Here is a 23123-nt window from a genome sequence, read left to right as displayed (position 1 = left end):
GGTTTGAGTAACATTGTTTCAATAGACACAGAGAGAATGAGACTGGAGGGACACAGCGGAAATAGAAAACGTTAGGGCTTGGTTACAGATTACTTAGAGTTTGAAGGAGAGGGAGTGTGCTAACAAAGTTTCTTCTTGGATGACTGAATAAGTGATCAGGTAGATATAGGGAATTCAGGGGAGGAGGATCTTACACTGAGTAAAGATATGTTTCAAGCACATCTGGGAATCACACAGATGGTGGTTGTTCTACAGGAAATCAGCAACACCCTCTGGAGCATGGAAGAAAGAAGTCCTCACTAAAGACACAAATCTTGGGAACCATCATCTGAAGCCATGGATATAAATACGTTCTCCATTAGGTTACAAAGAAAGTGGAAAGCTTTGTGTAGAATTCTAAAGGATACTCACATATCAGTGGTAGAGCATACAGGAAAGTATTCATTAAGAAGACCAAGAACAAATGGCTAGAAATTTAGAAGGAGAACGGTATAAGATGACATCGTGGAAGACAACAGACTTTCAAGAAATATGGTACAGTTAATAGTGTCTAGTGGCTTGGTGGTTAAGTGCGCGCGCTGCGATGCTGGTGGCCCAGGTTCGGATCCCGGGTGCGCATCGAGGCACCACTTCTCCGTTCATCCTGAGGCCGAGTCCCGCATACAGCAACTAGAAGGATGTGCAGCTACGACATACAACTCTTTTGGGGGGAAAAAAATAAAATAAATAAAATCTTAAAAAAAAAAAAAAAAAAAATAGTGTCGAATGTCACTAACAGTAACATCAGAAGAGAAGTCAGTTATTAAAGAGAATTATTTCAGGCCGTGACGGAAGAGGGCACCAAAGAGTTAATGGCAGTGAAAGTCTTACAGCAGATATAAAAACACAGATAACTCAAAAATATGATTGTGAATCAAAAGAGCAAGAGGGTTAAGAGTAGATTTTTTAAATGTTGATAATAGCTAGGGTGTATGGAGCTCATACAATCTGTCATTTCTAAGTAATTTATATCTGTAAGTAATACATGAGTACTCATTTTAAGCTTCATAAGAAATAACAAAAAAACTGAGGAATGCAGAGTTTCATTCAAACCTCGTAAGAAATAACAAATAACAGAGATACAGAGTTTCAGTTTCCAAAATAGAGATACAGGAAGATTCAGAGCTGCTCAGGTTCACTCAGCTCGTTATTGACAGAGCTGGAAATTTAACACACATCAATTTTTAGCCGCTCCTTGATATTGCCACACCTATAAATAAAAGAGAGAGAGGGAAAATTTAGCATCTTCATATGTAGGGAAGAAATCATTCATTCTCTAAGGTTTTATGAATCTTCAAAAAAATTCACTGAAGTCCATGTTGCTTTTTTATGTTGAGTACTTTAAAAAAATACTGTAATTATCTCACCAGCATAAACTCATGTATGGTGCCTGGCCACACCTCGTATTTTAGGGCTCAGCTTAAATATCAGCATCAGAGAGAGAATTTCACTGACCTCCCAATATTAAATGGGTAGTCTTGAAAACATGTATCCAATCTGTAATTAAAAATGTTATTTTGTTTTCTTCTATTTATCACTCCATCCCCTAAAACCATAAAGATGGACTTTGCCCGCCATATTCATGAGAGTATATTCAGAAAGCAGCAGTATTTCTGGCACAGAATAAAAATGCTTCAAAGTTTTCTGAGGAATGTATGAGTGAATAAATGAATGGATGGATGAATGAATGAACAAAGGAACAACTATGACGGTAAAGTTTAAAAATAAAATTTTGGGGACTATAATCTGAAAATAAAGTCATGCTACTTCCTTATGTGAAAGACAAGTTGAGCAACAACTGGGATGTTTCAATAATTCTTTAAAAGCAAAAGGACAGAAAATTGAAAATTGTCCTAAGACAAAGTGGATACCTATAATTTCTAAACAATAATATGCCATTAACCTAATAATCCTTCACAAAATTATGATATGAGTTTACTATACTTGAAACCTATATTGCTTACACGTGTGTCTCATACAAAAGAGAATGCAACATTATTTAGAAATAAAGCAAAAATGACCAAAGACAAGTGTCTAGCAAACTCACAAATTTTATTAATGTGACCAATTGTTTAATAATTTACATTTTAATGTAGTTCTTACAATTACCTGATTTTACTGTAATAATTATAAATCTTTTGGTATTCTGACATCTATGTTGTTACCTTTATTGAGAAAGGGATAACTAACTTACCAAGATGGGGAACTTCTTTGTGTGTGTTTGCCAACATGCATCATAAATTAGAAGCTTACGTGTAGAATGAGTTGACTAATTGCAAACGTGTATAGAGAAAAATCATAGCAGAAGACAAAAGTCCTTTCAATGCAGCACAAATAATTGCTTTAATGAGACTAGCTTGAGTTAGAATTTTTACATAGGATTAGCTCTTAGAGAATATAATTTAGAAAACTAATTTTGCAGCAGCTGACTCATTTTCTTTCATGGACAGGGACAGTAGCTGTACAGTGCATCATAAACTTTGTACTTGCTTCTGTACCACAGGTGGTTCTGCAGCTAGTTCCATTATCCAAGGTTGAACAGCAGAAACAGATTTCAGGGAGAATGGAAAAATAATTGGTTACTATGGAGATACTAAACCTTGTGGATGTGGCTTGCCACCAAGATGTCAAATATCTAGGATTGTTTGCCAACTAGAGACTTCTGTATTTCTAACTGTTAATAAGATGATAATGTAAACTTTTAATCACTTTAACATCTTAAAAAGGCTTGAGAAGGCCTAATAGGCTAATTTCAACACAAAGCTTCTTGACTTTTGGCTAGAATATATGAAATTTAATATGGTTATACTAGGTAGATGATTATGGTGATCTAAATCTTCTGTTTGTGACTATATGTATAACAAATTTAAAGTTACCTCTTAATGAATATTTGTAAGGTAGACCAAAGCTTCCGAAACATAGCACACAGAAGTTAAAAGACTAAAATGTGTGAAAAGTTTGAGAACTAATGGATTTGGAAATAAAGCAGCTCAGAAACTTATGGCAGGTAAAGCTTTTAAATGAAGGTGAGTATTAACATCACAAATGGAAAATGCTATTGTAAGTAACTTTAGAGATTTATGGTTAATATTAATTTTAACATAATTATAGAAAGTGAGAAAAGTGACAGTCATAATGAAAGCATCAATAAAACTTACTATAAGTTTTGTGCCGGATTTTAAACTACTCAAGGATACGTCTCTCCTCTTCCTTTGCACATTATGAGGGGGAATGTTCCGGATTTCAATTTTGTCCCCTTTTTCAAAAAACTATTTAAATATCCTAGATGTCTCTCAGCATGCCTTTCATGTCAGAAAGTAGCATGGCATTTTTCAGATTACATTCCTAGAATTTTTATCTTTAAAACACTGTCACTACAATTTGTCATTCATTCATTATTCAAAAGTTTAAAGCACTTCGAATTACGTAAAATAAAAAGTGTTTTTAACATTTGGTAAGACTTCAATCACAGGAAAAGTTACTACAACATTGCATTGGTTAGAGTAAACACGAAAAAAGACCTGCGATGTATGGTGTCTCAATCACAGTAGACGTGTACCGAACATCTTCTAAAAAGGCTGTGAGAGTGGAGGTGTCAGGTCGGCCTCTTCCAGGCCGACTTTGAGGGATGTGGACTGATGGAGAACCTCAGGTCTCACCAGAGGGTAGAGGGGCATGGGGCCAGTTCTGGAGGGTGTGGACAACAATTTTGCTCACGTTTACTTGTATAAACTCATTCAGCCCTTTCAGCACATTTATGTTCGAGGGACAACTGGTTTTTGACTAGAGAGCTGCTTCTCAGTGATTATTTTTAGTAAGGGAGCACACGGATTTTGGTGGACAGCTAGTGAACTTCTCCCAAAATATGAAGAAATAGTATGATTTTAATATATTTTTAGTATGTTTTATTAGTTAGTTTATTTATTAGTTAGTATATTTTAATTTAACAAAGTGATATATTTCAGGCACACTTAAGGACATCTTTAAATACCTCCTTAATCCCATTCCTCATCTTTAATCTTCTAAGGTAATCATTCTCATGAAGAGATTATAAGAAGGGCTATTTGATTTTTTTAAAAAAACTTAATACATAGAATCTTGGTATGTAGTATTGAAAATTACATTCAAAGTATGATATTGAATATACAATGATGGTCTTGTGTTTTTGTTCACTTGACAATTTATTTTTATACATGTCACACCTGTCGTTATAATTGATTCGTTTCATGGTGAGCCTGGGTTACTGAATCACTGTGTAGAGGAAAGCCACCTGCCCAGGACAAACACTTGCTTTCAAAAATTGCATGAGTGATGGGGCCAGACCAGTGGCATAGCAGTCAAGTTCGTACGCTCCTTTTGGTGGCCCGGGGTTCGCAGGTTCGGATCCTGGGCATACCGTTTGTCAAGCCATGCTGTGACAGCGTCCCATATAAAGTAGAGGAAGATGGGCACGGATATTAGGAGGGTCAATCTTTCTCAGCAAAAAGAGTAGGATTGGCAACAGATGTTAGCTCAGGGCTAATCTTCCTCACAAAGAAAAAAAAAATTACATGAGTGAGAAACAAACTTTTACTGTGTGTAAGCTGTTAAATATTTGGAGGTGTGTCTATCAGTTTAGCCTCCACTAATTCAAACTAGAAGTGACTTATTGGTTCATAGGTAGGTGAAGCCTTAAATTGAATAATTATTTCTACTTTGGCCTACAATGTATCTGTAACTGCTTACTCTACACAATGTGTTTGAGAGTCTCACTCGCCTTAAAATCTCATCAACATACCTTTGATTATATAACTTTTGGCAAATTTTGTATTTGTTTTTCATATATGCATGTATTACCTACTCAAATAAATAAGTACAATTAAAAATGAATATTAAAAATATAAAGAGTTACTATGCAAACAAGAGGGGAAACTATTTAGACTTCACAAACCAGAAGATTTTTCAATCTTGTATAAGTCAGATAAAGAGAAAACTATCTGGCAAGATTCATCAACAAAAAGAGATAAAGCATTGTGGTGGTTGTCGTTTGGCTGTTCCAAACCCTCTTCCTTATTACCAATAAACTCGAATCAGAAATTGTCTGATGGTGCCTCCTGAGCGTGGTCTAACCTCCTGATAAAAAGTGATGGGCTCAGTCGGCAGACCCCTTCCTCCACCTGCCCAAGAGCACAGCCACAGTGCCCGACGCTACGACAATCGTCTTGCTCTAACAAGCATAATGACCAGGGCCACTCCTCAGACTGACGAGACAGAAAGACAGACAGAGCCAGAAGCAGCTTGTGTCTTTGCACCAGCCCTGGAATACCTGTCTCCAGACCACACCGTCTATAGCACTTGTTCTCAGCTTACTGACAATGCTAACGTGTGTACTGATGATAAAGGGCTGTGTTAGTTTGCATTTCCCAGACCAACAGTGAAGATGAACATTTTTTCAAATGTTGATTGGGCACTCAGTTTTCTTTTTCTAGAAAAACATCTTTATATACTTTGCTATATTCTATTTGAATTTTTAATTATTTTATAGACATACCATTATAGATCCTGGATTTGATTTATCATTTATATGCATTACAAATATCCTCTCTAAATATGAGATTTATTATTTAACTTTTGTAAAAATTATGCTTTCTTTATATGCAAACCAGGTTTTCATTTTGAATGTAATAAAATTGATCAGTCTTGCTCTCTTTGGTTTGAAGTCTTATTTTCTTTCTTATGATTGCCTTCCCTACTCCAAAGTTATGTAGACATTCTCCTGCATGCCCTTCTAAGTGTTTTAAAATTTTAAATTTCATAATTAGATCTTAATATAAAAGGAAGTTTTTCTGTGTATGCTGAGTCAGGATTTTATTTTATTTTTTCCATGTGGACTACAAGGTGTCCTGAATATTATGTTGACTACGTTGAACATTATATTGACTAACATATTGAATAAAAGTACTATATTGAATACCTCTAATTTGGTTAATTTATTATTTGTCTATTGATGTATAGTGCATCTACTTCACAGATTTGAAATTCTATTATTAAGTAAATAAATATTCAGGATTTTTATGTTCTTTTGATGAAATGACTCACTGCCCATTGGGAAATGAGCTTAATTAACCCTTGGGATTTTTGGCCCTGAATTCTACTTTATCTAATATTGATACAACCACTGCAACTTTCTTTGAATAGTTTTTACATGATATATATTTATCCATCATTTTACTTTTAACCTCTCTGTGTCTTTCTATTTAAAATGTAGTTCCCATAGGCAGTATAAAGTTGTTTTCATTTTTTTCATAATTTAACCATCTCTGCCTTTTAATTGGGATGTTTAAACTATTTGCATTTAATGTGACTATTTATATGGTTAGATTTAAGGCAATCATCTTGTTGCTTGCTTTCTATTTGTACCATTTGCTCCTTGTTCCCTTTTATTATTTTTCTGCTCTTTTTCAATTAATTAAGAATATTCTATGCTTACTTTTTTCTCCTTTTTTGGGGTTATTAGGTAGAATCTTACGTTTAGTTATTTTAGCAGTTACTTTAATGTTTATAGTATACATTTTTATCTTATCACGATTTACCTCCAGGTGTTATTACATTGCTTCACGTGTACTATATGGATCTTACAGTAGCATGTACTAGGAAGGGTGAAGTTATAGAACTCTGAAGTTCTGTTTCTGCGTGAGATCAGCAAGAACACTGGCAAAAAAGTTGTAAAAATCAATAATATTAAGACTCTGGAAAGTAACTACAGGCTTGTAACAAATTGGGGACTATTTTATTAAGAAAAATAGCTGAAATTTGTTAATAACAGTGAGATCTGTGGCATTTTAGCTTCTGTTATTCCCTTCAACCTTTGTCCAGCTGCTCAGTAGACTTGAAAACAAACAGACTTGTGATCATGAAGAAAACCTCTGGGGGGACAAGACAAAGCGGTGTTGGAGCGCTCCCAGAACAAACATTCCCAGAGAACAGTCGTCATTGGAACTACTGGGAAGCTCCCCAGATATCCTCACCCACAGGAATTGTCTTTACTTGACCTGACCAGAGCTTGCTCAGTGAAAACCCTTCTCCCTGATGGGGGAAGGGTGTCAAAAACAGTAACTGGTGATTGTTTAAAATCTCAGCTACCTAAAGCAGTGATAAGAATTGGAGCAAACAATAAAAAACAACTTGAAAGGAAAACCTGAGGAATAAAATGAAATCACACACAGTATATTCTCTGACCACAATGGAATGAAATTTAGAAATCAATAACAAAAGGACACTGAAAAATTTACAAATATGTGGAAATTACACATCACACTCCTAAATAACCAATGAGTCAAAGAAGAATTCAAAATGGAAATTAAAAAGTACTGTGAGACTAATAAATATGGAAACACACCGTAACATAACTTATGGGATACTGTGAAAACAGTGCTCTAAATTTGCACAGGCAAATTTACGGTTATCAATACCTATATTAGAAAGAGGACATCTCAGATCAACAACTTAAACTTTAAGAAACTAGAAAAAGAACCAACTAAACACAAAACAAGTAGAAGGGAAGAATAAACATTAGAGCAGAAAGAAACGAAATATAGATTAGAAAACCAATAAAGAAAATGAATGAAGCCTAAGGTTGATTCTCTGGGGGAAAAAAGAAAACAATAAAATTGATAAACTTTTAGCTAAAGAATATAAAAGAGAAGTCTCAAATTACTAAAGTGAGAAAAGAGAGAACATTTTTAACCAAATTTATAGAAATAAAAATGATTGTAGAGAAGAACTGTGAAAAATTTCATGTCAACATATTAGATAACCTGGATGAAATAGATAAAATTCCCAGGAAGATGCAAACTACAAATTGACTGAAGAAGACACACACATATGAACAGACCTACAACAAGTATAAAGTGTGAATTAGCAAGACAATAAATTCCCACAAAAAATCTAGGCCCATACGGCTTAACTGATAAATTCTACAAAATGTTTAAAGAAGAACTAACACCAGTCCTTTACAAATTGTTCCAAAAAATAGTACAGGAGGAAACACTTCCCCACACATTCTATGAGGCCAGAGTTACTCTGATACCAAAACCAGGCAAAATTAGCACAGGAAAAGTAACCACGGACCAATATCCCTTTAGAATATAGCCACAATATTTCCTACAAAACACCAGCAAATCAAGTCAAGTAATATAGAAAAAGGATTTATACTATGACCAAGTGTGATTTATCCCAGGAGCACAAATTTGGCTCAACAGATGAAAACCACCATATGATCATATCAACAGCCTCAGAAAAAGCGTTTGACAGAATCTAACGCCTTTTCAACTACTGTCAGTTTCCTCTGCCTGAAAAGACTTCTTTCAACGTTTCTTAGAGGGTAGGTCTCCTGGTCATAAATCTTTTCAGTTTTCTTATCCTCAAAAATGTATTCAACCTACATTTTTAAAAGATACTTCTCTTGCCTAAGAATTCTAGACTGACAGTTTTTCTCCAACACTTCAATGATGTTTCCTCACTGTCCACTTGTGTGGACTTTTTCCATGAGATAGCTGTTGCCATTCTTATATTTATTCCTCTGTATATAACACATCTTTTTATCTCTGGCTACTTTTTTAGACTTTCTCTTTTTTACTGCAATTGTTCAATTAATTCTGCAATTTTATTATAATTTGCCCTGGCATAATTTTCTTCATTTTCTTTTGCATGGGATTCATTAAGCTTGTTGGACCTGTCAGTTTATCATTTTTATTAAATTTGAAAACATTTGGCCATTATTTCATCCTATTTTTCTGTCCGTCTTTCTCTTGTTTTAGGACTTCAATTACTCCTGTATTTGTTTGCTTAACATTGCCCCAGATTTCATTCATGCTTTTTTCTCTTTTTTTTCCCTGTGTTTCATTTTGAATATTTTTCATTGCTGTATCTTCTACTTCACTAATATTTTCTTCTGAAATGTTTTATCTCACGTTGTCATTATCCAGTGTATTTTTCTTCTAAAACATATTCATTTTCATGTTCTAGAAGTTTGATTTCTGTTACTCTGTATCTTCCATGTCTCTACACAACTTTTTCAAACTATGAAATACAGTTATAATAATTGTTTTAATGTCTCTGATAATTCTGACACCTGAACCTATTCTGTTTTAGTTTTAATTATTTGCCTCATTAGGAGTCTAGCTTCTTTGCTTCTTTGCATGCCAGACAATCTCTGATTGCATGATGTACACTGTGAATTTTACCTTTTTGGGTGACAGATAATTTGTGTTCCTATAATCATTCCTGAACTTTGCTCTGGGATTCCATTAAGTTTCTCAGAACACTTTGATTGTCTGGCGTCTTGCTTTTACAATTTTTTAGTAGGTACCTGAGTAGCATTTAGTCTGTGGCCAGTTATTCTCCATTACTGAGATAATACCCTTCTGTGGTTTCGACCCGATGCCCATGAATTTTGAGGTTTTCCAGTCTGGCTGATGGAAACCGTTGGTATTCTCTGCCCTTTGTGAGTGTCAGAAACTGTTTTCTCTCATTCTTTTGGAGGGCTTTTTCCCTGGCTTCAGATAGTTTACTCTAGTTCATGCACTTTTTAGTATTTCATTGAATGCTCAAGGGAGGTCCTCTGCGGATCTCCAAAATTCTCTCTGTAGGGAGCTTCCCACGTCCTGGTACTCTGTCCTGTGAACTTTGGTCACCTCGGTCTCTTGAAGTGCGAGCTCCATCTCCTCCACTCGGCAAGTCCACCCGGCCTCTCCTGAGGTCCACCTCCCTTTACTCTGGTCTGGAAACTCTCTCAACGAAGTAATCTGGGGCATTTGCTTCTTTCAAGGATCTCTGTTCTTTGTTGCCTAATATCCAGTGTTTTGAAAGCCGTTGTTTAATATGTTTGGTCTGGTTCCTTGGTTATTTCAAGCGGAAGGGTAAACCCAGTCCTTTTCCACTTCTTGGTTTTACAGTTTTAAACGTCCATTTTGTTCTATGCGTAAATTTAGTACAGTGCCTTTAATTTTCATCTCAAAATAGCTCGCGTTCTGTTTGTTGTTCAAGGTTTGGGTATCATCCTTCTCTATAATTATTTTTGTGAAAATGGCTGTCCAGTTTCAGCTTTATGTAATTTTTTAGATCTCTATTATAGGCATAATTTATTATTCAATTATGTGTTTATTAGCTTTAGTCTAAAATTTTAGAAATTCATTAGTTTTTACTTGTTTTTAGAATATAAAGAGTATGCTGAATTTTTTGATGCTCCTCATTCAATTTTAAATTGTATTTCTCACTTTCTTATCATTATTGTTATTAGAGATATAGTTGATTTGTAATTGACCTATTAACATTTGTTGAAGTTTCCTACTTTGTATTTCTACTAATTTCTCCTTACATGTCCAATATTTTTTTATTTATATCTTGTGGTATTTTGTTGATCAGGACTAAAGTTTTATCACTGTTTACTGTTTGATATAGATTTATCTTTTGTCACTTCACTAGTTCTTAGAGGGACTCCAAATTGAAATAAAATGAATAAAGGGAAAATATGGCAATGGTTTATTTCTGCAGTAAAGCAGGCTTAGAAGATTAGGGAGAGAACCACATACATCAATGCTAGAGAGAATCGACCCTGTTTTCCAGTGTTGAGTACAGCTGTTTGCATCTACGGGTGCTTTGTAGCTTCTCTCTCAGTGTCATATTCGCTTGGAATAGGTGAGCATACTCTTCTGAGATGTGGTCTACATGGCATTCCTTCATCCTGGTGTTCCTAATAGTTATTACAATAATGTTTAACTAAGAACCCTCAAGTATCCTTCGTGGTTGGCAGGGCCAGTGTGCATTTCCTCTTATTTATGTTTTCTTGATAGTGGAATGCACACTTGACCAGGAATGGGGAGAGGGGTTAGGGTTGATATAATTACATTCCTATAAGTAAAGTTACCCTCCAGGATCCAACATGTACTAGTAGTTGGTTAAACACAGGTACTACTTAACTTATTTGTGCCTAATTTTTTTCATCTGTAAAATGGGATTATTATTAGTAACTATAGTATGATGGTTATATGGGATAATATCTTGAAACAGAAAGCTCGGTACCTAGAACAATTTAAGTACTCAGTAAGTGTATGCTATTGTTATGATTATCATTAACTGTTATGCAAAAAAGAAAAGTCTTAAAGATAGATTTACATCTATGTGATACTCTCTTTCTATTGAAAAAAGAAAAGGAACAAAATCCTTGGAATATACAGGTTATAGGAAGAGAGTGGTGGTTAGTGTCAGAAAAATCCTAAGTGAGAAATAAAAGATCTGAAACATTGGTATTTATCAAATTTTAGGAAAATCCCTTACCCTATGAATGATTAGGTGTCTTGTACTTTTTAAATAATGCTTAAAAAATCGATGTATGTTTTATTTTTATGATTACAGAAAAGATTAAAATACCTAGTTTCTAACTAATTAAATTTAATTAAAATTCACTAGACTTATTTTCTGTGGAAAAATTAAGAACATAAGATTTTCTTGTCTCTAAGCCTCCTTTTCTGTTTTTGTTTTTACCATAAGATGAAAATAATAATATTTAGCTCATACAAAGTCAGCACACAGTAAGTCCCCCATAAAGAATAGTTATTATTACATAAAGGAATAAAGAAGACACTCAGATAAATAACTATTAAAAAGTCACAAACATAATTTCAGGGACTCTGGAGTGTGTTTTCTGTGCGTATAGTCAGGAGCTGCATTCAGAAAGAAAGCTCTCTGTTTAATTAGGAAAATATTTTTCTGTTTGTTTTTTCTCTTTGTTTTTACTATTTACTATATCTGATTACTAAGCTGCCTGAATTTTAATGTTTATAAGTTTTCAAATGTCAACAAGAAAGTGCCATCCCTCAAAATTCTCTAACCCCATAATTAATAGCATATGCACAATATTAAAAAGAGAGCATTAGAATCAATTTCCAATTTATTTAACTAGTGACAGAATTTATCGTAAATCTTTATTTTGTAAGTTCATTGCCATGATTGTATAGACTCTCAATTTTATTTAAAGCAGTAATTGTTTTCTTAGCATAACACAATAATTGCACTGGGTAAAAGTCTTCTACACAGTCCTACTAATTGATTAAAATAATATTTTTCAAAGGCCAAATTCCAGATGGAAGTTTTCAATTTGCATCAAAGGAAAGTTCCACATATTTTCGGAATTCTGTGATTGAAAATAGAATCAAGTAGAACTCAGAAAATATTGTTCAAAGTTTTACTAAGATTCTAGCCTTGTCGATACAAGTTTAAAAAATATTAATACCAGGTATTAATAAAAAATATAGAATATAAGGAAATGGTAATTTAAGAAATGAGGATTTTCCTCAAAATAAAACTCGTGATTTTCTTTACTTGCAACCTGCTATGGTCTCAGACAAAACAAACAATAAATAAAAATAACAACAATCTTTATTACACCTAAATAACAACAAAGAGAACTTAGAATTAAGCTGCATTTAGAAAAACACTAGCATATGCTCATCTATTATTAAAAATGCATCTATCCAATTTTTACAAAATGAATAATATAGGCTTTGCAAAGAAAAATATTCACTGACACCGCCTTTCTATAATGGTATAATGTAATACATGGTATTACAAATGTCTCCTCCTTGAGCATTTGATAAATAATAAGAATGCCTCCAACCTTGGGAGCAACCTGAAAGCCATAAGAAAGATACGGCTATGAAGTTGTACTGCCAGGCTCTGCCCAGTTACCTGCGTGGGGCTATGGCAACGATCGGCGTTCAGCAGAGTGACTTCCACCCATGTGCTTCAGAAGGATCTTGTGACCTCAGCTGGTGTATTGCATTTGTCCCACAAAGCACTGTAAGTTGATTTATACCAAATTGTTTTTATTTCTTTTTTTTTGAATTTAATTTTCATTCAAAAATTTCCCTTCTACGAGAATAAAATCTTATCATATTAAGTACTTAATGATATTGGACAAAGATATGCCTTAACTTTTCTGATCTGTAAGGTAGGTGAAAGCAAATACAGAAAGAAAATGAAATGAGTATAGTCCTGAATTTGGAATATGAATAAGACCAAAACTGTTAGTTTTCTTCTCTACAGAGTTTTTAAGACAATCATTCAATAAAATGTCACAATTATTCATAATCATCAGCTTTGTAGAGAGTCAGTGTTCATCATTTCAGTAAAGAAAACTTGGCTTTTTTTCTGCCATCATTTTTAAAGATTTTACAAAACACATTTAGTTACGGTTACTTGGAATTTGAAAATAACCTTGGTTTTACCCATTATGATATCAGCTAAAAGTAAGTGTTGTTTTCCCTCTGTTTTATCTTCCACGTCCATGTCAACTCCTTCTGTATTATTACTTTTCTTTTCATTTTTGGTGAGGAAAATTAGCCCTGAGCTAACACCTGTTGCCAATCTTCCTCTTTTTGCTGAGGAAGATTGGCCCTGGGCTAATATCCGTGCCCATCTGTCTCTACCTTGTATGTGGGACGCTGCCACAGCATGGCTTGATAAGCAGTGCTTAGGTCTGCGCCCGAGATCTGAACCCTGGCCCCTGAAGTGGAGCATGTGAACTTAACCACTATGACACCGGGCCAGCCCCTGTATTACTACTTTTAACGGTTCTTTACTTCACTCATTATTCCAATATACATCTAGGAAGCTCTTTTTAGTGATAGCAAGCCCATCATTATCAGGAAAATTAACAATTCCATGTCTTTTTTTGATTCCATTTCTTAAAACTCATGCTGTAAGTTCTGCACTGTCTACAACCTTCAGCTTTAATCGTTATTGTATGTGGCCCAAAGCCACGTTACCATTAAATGTTCCATTGACTTATTCCAAAGTGTGTGCAAAATCAGGGTCAAAACGGTGAACCAGCAGACAACTGTGGTTACTTTGAATAGTCATAATTGCACCAATAGTTGTTCCCTACAATATTTAAAACAATCAGATTCCAAGAGTAGAATTTGTTTTTACATCTGGCCAGACTAGAATATTGTTACCACTAAGAAATATTGCTTTCATCTGTTTCTTCCCTCAATACATGGTATCATTATGTAGATACCAGCTTATTCGAGTAAGTGAACATAATTATTTTATATATTCCTTTTTAAAAATTCTACCATAATTGGAATATATTGGGTTGGATTCAAATCATACTGCTCTCAAAGCATTTTAGGGTCGTATTTTGATCCTCTGGCTGAAACAAAAGAAAAATCTTTCTGGCATTATTTTAAATCATTTGACAGATAAACAGCAGGGAAAATTCTGCCACAATTAAGGATGAACATATTGTAAAATGAGCTGCAACCAGCCATCTGTAGGTAATAAACAGTACCTATCCTCCAGAATAATCTGCCCTTCAATTATCTGCTGAAACTTGGACTTGGGTATGTTTTCTCCAATAATATGCCTGTTATTTGTCACCAAATCATTCCAGAAGTATTCTTTTTATAAGAATGTATAAATGTGAAAAACAGACATTAGACAAACAGAGTGTAATTTCCTTCTGCAGAAATATCACCATGCTTGGAGACCCCCTCTGAAAACTACTCTATGCCCAAGAAAAGAATCTTTTGCTACGTGATTTTGAAATGAAAAGGGGATGACATTCTGCTGTAAATATTAAAAGCATTATTTCCGTGGTCTGAGAATGAAGCCTTTAGAAGGTAGAGTCATTAGCAGTGCTGTTTCCCTCGTGATGACTTTGCCATCGTTTTGAAATAACTGTTTTGATAGACAAGTACTCCTTCTCATCTGCAACTGACCCTTAATTTATACTCCAAGAATTGGCAAAACAAAAGGCCTGGCAATCTCACCCTGGTTTCATATTCCCGGTATTTTCAACGAGCTAACGGAAATTGTAACATATGGTATGCTTTGTCACACGCTTAGGTGATTTCATCTGATCTTTCTATTACTTCCCAACAGTCTCTGGCCATTAGCTTGTGATATTGAATACTGTGGTAGGCATGACACTGAACTAAACACTGTGGAATGAGCAAAACTAATTCTGAACAGCGTGTTATTTACCCCAAGGGAAATATATGCTAAGGTCATTGCTTTGAAATGTCCTTTTTAAAGCAGAGAAACAATTAGTTCATGATCCCTTAGAATATTGTAATAGCAGCAAATGCAGACTATAAACCTGTAATGTTTAATTAGAAAGAAAAAGAAGATATATTTGGATTTTGTGTTTTTATTTGGTGAAATTTCATATTTTGTTGTAGAAGTTTAATGTTATATAAACTAAGGATGAGGATTCATTTCCTGCTTTTTCATTTACTTAGAAAACTAATACCATTATCAATAAGGGTTGAGATTTATATTCTCAGGCATTAGATATAATTTAGACTTCATTTTTATTCTACAAATTGTAGAATAAGTACAGTGAAACCTGAGCTCCGATCACATAACTCTTTGCCCTGTAATTTGTGGGTGCTCCTGATATTAGATTAAACGGTTTCTTTCTCAGTATACTATTATAGTCAACAATTATTTTTGAGCACCTGCTGTGTGTCAGGAAGCGTGTTACACGCTATGAATGTAGCGCTGAATGAGATCGACCAGTTGCTGCCACCATGAAGCTGATGCACAGAGGGATGGAGACACCATCACTACGATTGTGGCGAGTGCCACCTGAATGAGAGTGCGGGGGAATCAGTGCTTGAAAGGAGCAGGAAGAAACGTAAATGGAATGAGTTTTTTATCCTAGAAAGTCCAACAACCCTGTCTCAAAATTCAAGAGACTCTAATCGACTCTTAAAATTAAGAATAGGGGCTGGCCCAGTGGCGTATTGGTTAAGTTTTTGCACTCCACTTTGTGGGCCCAGGGTTTGCAGGTTTGGATCCCAGGCGCGCACCAACGCACTGCTTGTCAAGCCATGCTGTGGCGGCGTCCCATATAAAGTAGAGGAAGATGGGCACGGATGTTAGCCCAGGGCCAATCTTCCTCAGCAAAAAGAGGAGGATTGGCATCGGATGTTAGCTCAGGGCTAATCTTACTCAAAACAAAGAAACAAAGAAAACAACAAAGAATAGAGTTCATTGAAGTGTTAACATATGTATCAGTGGAAATGATATGAACAGGCAATAGAAGAAATACTTCCGGCAATAACATTTCAAACAAAACTCAACTAATCACTTATAGGAATATATAAATTAAACAGATTTTTTTACTTATTGTACTAGTTCCCTGGGGCTGCAGTAACAAAGTACCACAACCTGGGTGGCTTAAGCAACAGAAATGTAGTGTCTCACAGTTCCAGAGGCTGGAAGTCCAAGATCAAGCCGTCAGCCAGGCTGGCTCCTTGTGCGGGCTGTGAGGGAGAACCCGCTCCATGCCTCTCCCCTAACTTCTGGTAATTTGCTGAGAACTTTCGTAGTTCCTTGGTTTCTGTTGCATCACCCTCATCTCTGTCTTCATCTTCACATGATGTTGGCCCTGTGTGTTGCCTTCGCCCAAATTTCTACTTTTTATAAGGAAGCAGTCATATTGGATTAGGGGCCTATCCTACTTCAGTATGACTTCCTCCTAACCAACTACGTCTGCAAAAACCCTATTTCTATATAAAGTCACATTCTGAAGTACTAAGGATTAGGACTTCAACATACAAATTTGGGGGGGGATACAATTCAACCCATAATACTCCTCATACTTACAAATATCATTAAAAATATGACACTTAATAGCCAATTTTGGCAAGAATATGAAGGAGTCACTGTCGTATACACTGGCAGAATTCTGCATCAGCAAATTATCATTTATGAGGTACATTCTGGCTGAATATATCAAAAATTTAAAATATACTCAACGTCTGCTTCAGATACTAGACTTTTAGAAATCTATCTTGTATAAATACACGTGTGAACAAAGATTAATACACAAATAATAGTTGAAGCAATAAAAATAATAAAACCTATCTTTTCTTGAATTCAACCCTATGTATTTTGTATTTCGTAGGCCATTACGAATCTTTTCTAATTTTCACTTGTTCTTTATTAAAAATAGAAATATAGTTGATTTTAGTATATCGACTTTGTATCCTGTGAATTTTCTAAACTCATCTAACACTCCTTGAAGTCATTTTTTTGTACATTGCTTAGGACTTTCTAAGAGAAAAATGTGAATAAATAAAGTTTTGCTTCTGCCTTTCCAATATGTATGCCTTTTATTTCTTTTACTTGCGTTATTACTCGTCTGGGACTTCTAGTGAAATACTGAAGAAGAGAGGTGAAAGCAAAGATAGTTGCTTTGTCTTCAATCCTAGAGTGAAATCATTACTTCTTTCACCATTAAGTATAGTTCTATCCGTAGTTTCTTGGTCTTTTGTTGTTTAGTTTTTTTCTGGACTTGAGAAAATGCCCTCATATTCCTAATTTGTTGAAATTTCTAAAAATAAATTTGTATTGAATTTGGTCAAATGCCTTTTCTGCATCTATTGAGATGATCATATTTTTTTCCCCCTTTCCTTATTTACTTTGCTATATAGTGAAAGACATAGATTGATTTTAAAATGTAAAACCAACCTTGCGTTCCTGAGATAAACCACACTTGGTCATTATGTGATATCCTATCTAATGCTGTATTTCAATTTACTAATATTTTGTTAAGGATTTTTCCATCTATGTTTTCTGAGGGACATTAGTTTGGATTTTTGTATTCTTGTAATGTCATTTTCTGATTTGGTATAAGGGGAATGCTAATCTTATGGAATGATTTACGAAGTGTTTGGGTAGAATCAATATTACGTCTTTCTGAAATGCTGAGTAGAATTCACCACTGAAATTATCTGGGCCTATGAAGAAGGAAGGTTTGTCTACAAATCCAATTTCTTTCAGAGACATACGGCTATTTGGGTTACCTGTTTCCTCCAGCATGAACTTAGTACTTTGTTTCTTTCAACGACTTTTTCCAACTCATCTAAGTTGTCAAACATATTGCCATCAAATTTTTTATAATATTTCCTCATTTTCCTTTTAATAACTGTAATAATTCTAGTGGTGTCATTTCTCATGATACTGGTAATTCATGTCTTCTCTATTATACTCCAAAAAACCAGATAAATCTGGTTTTTAATTAATCTTCTCCAAGAATAAGGTTTTTAATTTATTGTTTCATTTTCTATTTCATTGATTTTTATTCTTATGTTTATTATTTCCTCCATTCTGCTTAATTTGTATGTAATTTCTTCTATTTTTTTATCTTCTTATGGCAAACAACCAGTCATTAATTTTACAACAGTCATCTGTTTCTGATATTTGTATTTAAGGCTATAAAATTCTCTCTAAGTACTGCTTTAGCTGCATTTCAAAAGTTTAATATGTTAGCTTTTAGTTTTCTTTCAGTTCAAAATATTTTCTGATTTTCAAACAATTTCTTATTTGAACCAGGAGTTATTTATAAGTGTGTTCTTTAATTTCTAAATATTTGAAGATTTTTACAAATATCTTTCTGTCATTTATTTCTAATTTATTTTAGCTATGGTCAGAGTACATACTTTGTATCACTTCCACCTTTTTTAAATTTACTGAGACATTTATGGCACTGTAATGGGTTAAATAGTGTCCCTTAAAATGCACATCCACCCTGAACCTCCAAATATGACATTATTTGGAATAGGGTCTTTGTAGATACAATTACTTAAAAGATCTGAGATAAAATCCTCCTGGATTTAGGGCGGGCTCTAAATCCAATGGCTGGAGTCCTTATAAAAAGGAGCAGTGTGGCTCTGCAGACAACTTGGTTTTGGTTTTCTGGCCTCCAGAACTCTAAGAGAATACATTTCTGTTGTTTTAAGCTACCAAATTTGTGGTTATTTGTGATGGCATCCTAGGAAACTTATACAGATTTTGATAGTGGGAAGTTGAGTGTGCTGTAACAAATATCTGAAAGTGTGAGTGCATATATTTTTCAAAACTTACCAAATTGTACACTCAAGGATATTTTATTGTATTTAAAATGTACCTTAATAATGTTAAATAAAAACTCCTAAATCAGACATCCACTTCTGGAAAGAAGGAGTAGAATTACTTTTCTTTCTTTATCTTACTAAGTAGAGCTGAAAACTTATTTAAAAATTCAGAAGACTCTGAAGAGTATAGAAAAGATGGCAGCCCAGTTAGAGATTTCAGGACACAAGCAACAATACAGTCATGAATTCCCTGGGTTGTTTTTTCTTTTTCTTTTTCTTTTTTTCCCTTGCCTCATATATCCTATACTGGGTACTAGAGAAGCCAGTAACCCAGAAATGCCAATAAGCACAGATTTAAAAGAAAAAAATACTAAAAGTCTGATCTTTCTAGCCAAAGGACTGTGAAAGGGGCAACCAAGCAAGGCAGAAAAATTTCAGACAATATTACTCCTCTACTCTAGTCAAACTGCAGGAAAAACAAAAACAAAAACAAAAACCCCTGCAGTCCTAGCTCCAGCGAAGACTGTGTGGAGAGCCTGTATTTTCAATCTCCTCCAGCTGTGCTGAGTTGCCTCAGCCCCCTTCCTGGGATAGTGTTAGTGTGGGTGGTGAAGAGCCCCCTCCTGTTCACGATATGGGTGGAGAATACATGGGAAACCTGGACTTCCATTTCCAGTTGGTGGCAATGAGGCACTCCTCCCCATCCCATCCAGGGCGGTGTCAGAGGAGAACCTATGAAGATTCATTTCTCCACCACTTAGTGGTAATGATGCCACATCCACTCTCCCCTCCAAGTGTTAATGGAGACCATCTGGGTATCCCTTGCCTCTCCCAGTCAGGGTGGTATCAGCGGAAGCCTAGCGAGGATTTTGAACTCCCGCCATGCCCAGCAGCAATAATGCACTCTCCCCGCCAGGTGTCAATGGACTTGAGTGGAGAAGCTGGACTTCCACCTCCTCTGGCAGTAATGAGGCAGAACACCTCTTCCCCTGCTGGAGTGGTGTCCAAGTTTCAGTGGAAAATCACTCATCATACCAATAATAAGGAAGATGTCAACTTGAACGGCAAGAAACAATCAACAGATGCCAACAGCGAGATGACACAGGTGTTAAAACTATCTGACAAGGATTTTAAAGTAGTCATTATAAAAATGCTTCAAAGAGCAATTGCTACCAACACACACACTCGAAACAAATGAAAATATGGGGAGTCTCAACAAAGAAATAGAACATCTCAACCAAAAAACAAAAGAAAAAAAGAGGATATAAAGAAGAAACAAATGGAAATTTAAGAACTAAAAAATATACTATATAAAATATATATTATAATATATATAATATATAAAAATATAATAAATATAATATTTAGTGAATGGGCTCAACAGCAGAATGGAAAGGACAGAAAAAAGTATAAGTGAACTTAAAAATAGAACAGAATTACCCAATTTAAAAAACAGAGAGAAATAGACTACAAAAATCAATGAATAGAACCTCAGGTACTTCTAATACTGTCACAGAAGATCTAACATTCATTTCATCAGCATCCCAAAAGGAGAGGAATAACAGGGCAGGGCTGAAAAAATACTCAAAGACATAATGGCTGAAAATCTCCCCAAATTGGCAAAAGATATAAAGTCAGAGATTCAAGAAGGTGAGTGAATCCAAAACAGGCTAAATACAAAGAAATCAATGCCGAGACACGTCATAGTCAAACTTGTGAAAACTAAAGACAAAAAGTCTTGAAAGTAACCAGAAAGAAATGAGTTATTATCTCTTGGAAAGAAAAGTAATGTAAATCCAAGTATGTCTATTGGGCAAAACTATCATTCAGAAATGAAGGAGCAATCAAAACATTCTTTGATGAAGGAAAACTAAGAGAATTTATTGCCAGCATAACTAACCTCAAATAATAGCAAAAGAAAGTCCTCTAAACAGAAGGGAATAGATAAAAGCAGAAATGTTGGAACATCAGGAAGGAAGAAAAAATAAAAAGATCAAAAATATGGATAAACACAATAGACTATCCTTTTCCTCTTGAGTTTTATAAATTGTGTCTGACAGTTGAAGCAAAAATTATAACACCATTTGATGTGGTTCTCAATATATGTAGAGTAAATATTTAAGACAAGTAGATTATAAATGAAAGGGTAAAGGAACACAAAGGGAGGTAAGTTTTCTATACTCCACTTGAAGTGGTAAAATACTGATACTAATATATTGTAGTAAGTTATGTTTATATAATGTAATACCTAGACAACCACTATAAAAACCTATACAGAGAGAAATGCTCATAACCTTATAGATAAATCAAAATAGAATTTTAAAATATGTTGAAGTAACCAAAAGAAGAGTGGGAAAAAGGCATCAGAAAAATGAAAAATAGAAATAACAAACAGAAAAGAAAAAAATAAAACAGAAGATTTAAGCCCTAATATATCAATAATTATATTAAGTATAAGTGGTCTCAGTGTACCAATTAAAAGACAGATTGACAGAATGGATAAAAAATATAAACCAATTATAGCCTGTTTACAAGAAACTCATTTCAAATTCAATGACACAGCTAGACTGAAAGTAAAAGGATGGGAAAAGATAGACTGTAAAACATTAATTTTAAGAAATCTGTGCTGGCTATACTTAGACAAAATAGACTTCATAGCAAAGAAAAAAAGAAAGAGAACATTATATAATGATAAAAAGGTCAATCTGTCAAGAAGACATAACATTTCTAAATGTATATCCATGAAACAACAGAATTGCAAAACATGGGAAGCAAAAACTGATAAAAGAAAAGAAGGAGAAACATAGAAATCAACAATTACAGCTGGAGACTGTAACATTCTTCTCTCAACAATGGCTAAAACATGCAGACAGAAACCAGCAAGGATGTAGAACTGGGTAACACTATCCAACAACAGGATCTAGTCGAAACTTATAGAAAGCTGTACTTAGCAACAGCAACATACGCATTCCTTTTAAGCACTCATGGAAGATACACCAAGATAGACCACATCTGACATCATAAAGCAAGCCTCCAAAGATTTAAAAGAATTTAAATCTTACATGTGTGTTCTCTGACCACAATGGAATCAGGCTAGAAATTAACAATGGAAAGATAATAGGAAATTTCTAAACAGTTGAAAATTGAACACACACTTCTCAATGACCCATAGGTCAAAGAGGAAGTCTCAAGGGAAATTTTAAAAATACATATAATTGAATGAAATGAAAATACAACATATCAGAATATATGGGATACAGCAAAAGCGTTAATGACGGGGAATCTATAGCACTAAATGCTAACTTTAGAAAAGAGGAAAAATCTCAAATCGGTAATCTGCGTTCCTATCTCCAGAAACTAAAACATGAAGCAAAATAAACCCAAAGCAAGCAGAAAGAAGACGATGAAGAGCAAAAATACATGAAGTTCAAAACAGAAAAACAATAGAATAATGAAATAAAGAGCTGGTTCTTTGAATAAATCCATAAAATTGACAAGACACAGTCAGTGAAGACTGACAAAAAAGGAAGGAAGACATAAATTATTAACATCAGAAATGAAATGTCAGGTCTCGTAATCCCCTGTTCAATGCTTTAAGATGTTGCAACCTATTGTCTCTTCCTCTTATGGCACCCCCACCCCATCAGTATCTGGCTAGTTACCCTATAAAATGGTAGAAACTTCTAGAGCAGATCGGATGCCATTTGGGCAGAGAATTCTTGGGGCTAGCTACCTAGACAAAGTTCTGGGGGGTTGGGGGGGAGGAGGAGTGGTCTTACGCTCCAGAATGTCTTAAATGCTTGTCTCTAAGGACTCTTTACTAGCGTGGAGAAGCAAAGCTAGAGGAAGACCAGAGCAGGCCCTCTACAACATGGGACCAGGGGCAGAGCCCCCTATTTCCTTGGTCTAAGGGTGACACTATTGGTGGCTTTTTTGGTGATTGATGTGATACGAAGATGAGGAAAAGGGAAAAGACAGAGGTTGGATTTGGCCAGCTGGGGAGATAGTGTGTTATTCCTTGACAAGGAAGAAGTTTGGGCTGGTTGGAAGATAGATGACTTCAATTTGGGCTATGTTGACTTTGAAGCTTTTGGAACACCCAAGAGAACACAAAAGGTGAAACTAAGATAGCACGTGAGTGCAAGCACTGTTCTAGGTGGGGTTACATACGTGAGCTCA

The 23123-nt window shown here is 34.8% G+C and overlaps 1 long non-coding RNA gene across 1 annotated transcript in view; it reads right to left on the bottom strand.

Moving 5' to 3' along the window:
* Positions 1 to 1072: 1072 nt before the first annotated feature.
* The window catches only part of LOC147913002 (uncharacterized), a 49342-nt gene continuing 27291 nt past the window's right edge, over positions 1073 to 23123 (bottom strand). Inside the window, exon 3 of the long non-coding RNA XR_015549269.1 lies at positions 1073 to 1249. This is a non-coding gene — a long non-coding RNA (uncharacterized LOC147913002). The remainder of the gene's footprint in view (positions 1250 to 23123) is intronic.

The sequence above is a fragment of the Ceratotherium simum genome, chromosome 31 (genome assembly GCF_057802395.1).
Source record: "Ceratotherium simum simum isolate JZ-2026a chromosome 31, ASM5780239v1, whole genome shotgun sequence".
Classification (NCBI taxonomy): domain Eukaryota; kingdom Metazoa; phylum Chordata; class Mammalia; order Perissodactyla; family Rhinocerotidae; genus Ceratotherium; species Ceratotherium simum.
This window is presented reverse-complemented; position numbering and strand designations above follow the sequence as displayed.